We start from the raw sequence: 1,015 nt of genomic DNA, 5'->3' as shown, positions 1-1,015 counted from the left end.
CTTTATGGCCACCCTGTATGATGTGTGCATATTATATATGATTTACTATAATATGTGTGCGTGTCTGTGTGTGTGTAGTTTACTATAACAAACTAGTTTATCTGCAGTCAACAAGCTAAAGACCCAAGAGAGACAATAATATATTTCTAATCCTATGGCATGAGAACCAGAAGAGCTGATGGTGCAAATTCCAGTTTGAGCGCAAAGACAAGAGAAGACCAACGTCCCAGCTTGAAGACAGTAAGACAGAGAAAATTCTTTCTTACTCAGCCCATTATTAAAGTTAGGCCTTCAATGGATTAGATGAGGCCCACCCACATTGGGAGCACTTGAGCATCTGTGGATTTTGATGTTCCATAGGGCAATCTGCTTGACTCAGCCTACCAATTCAAATGTTAATCATAGCCAGAAAGCCCTTGATAGGCACATCCAGAAATAATATTTAACCACACATTTGGGCACTCTGTGGCCCAATAAAGTTGACAGATCACAATATTTATGATTATTCACTTTACATTTACATTTTGGAGTCTCTGCCTCCATTGTCTTTTTAATCCTGAACACCATTTTTATTTTTTATTTTTTTAAGTTTTTTTTAATTGAATGGTAAATATGTACATTAATGCACTTCTGGGGTACAGTGTGGGGTTTTCACACACAATCCAAAACATTTCCATCAAACTGGTTAGTATAGCCTTCATGTCATTTTCTTAGTCATTGTTTTAAAATGTTCACATTCTACTCTTAAAAAGATTCACTTGTACCCTTGTAAGATAAACCTCAGAAGTGATCCCTCCAATCCCCCTCCCTCCACACATTCCCCCCTCCTCTCTCCCTCCCCCCTCCCCATATTCTTAGGCAGTTATTAGGTTATAGCTTTCATATAAAAGGTATAAATTAATTTCATAATAGGGTTGTGTACATGCTCACCATCCTTAATCATCAGAGAAATGCAAATCAAAACTACTTTGAGATATCATCTAACTCCAGTGAGATTAGCCCATATCACAAAATC

Source organism: Otolemur garnettii, unplaced genomic scaffold (assembly GCF_000181295.1).
Source record: "Otolemur garnettii isolate 467f Iridium unplaced genomic scaffold, OtoGar3 scaffold00216, whole genome shotgun sequence".
NCBI lineage: Eukaryota > Metazoa > Chordata > Mammalia > Primates > Galagidae > Otolemur > Otolemur garnettii.
This window is presented reverse-complemented; position numbering follows the sequence as displayed.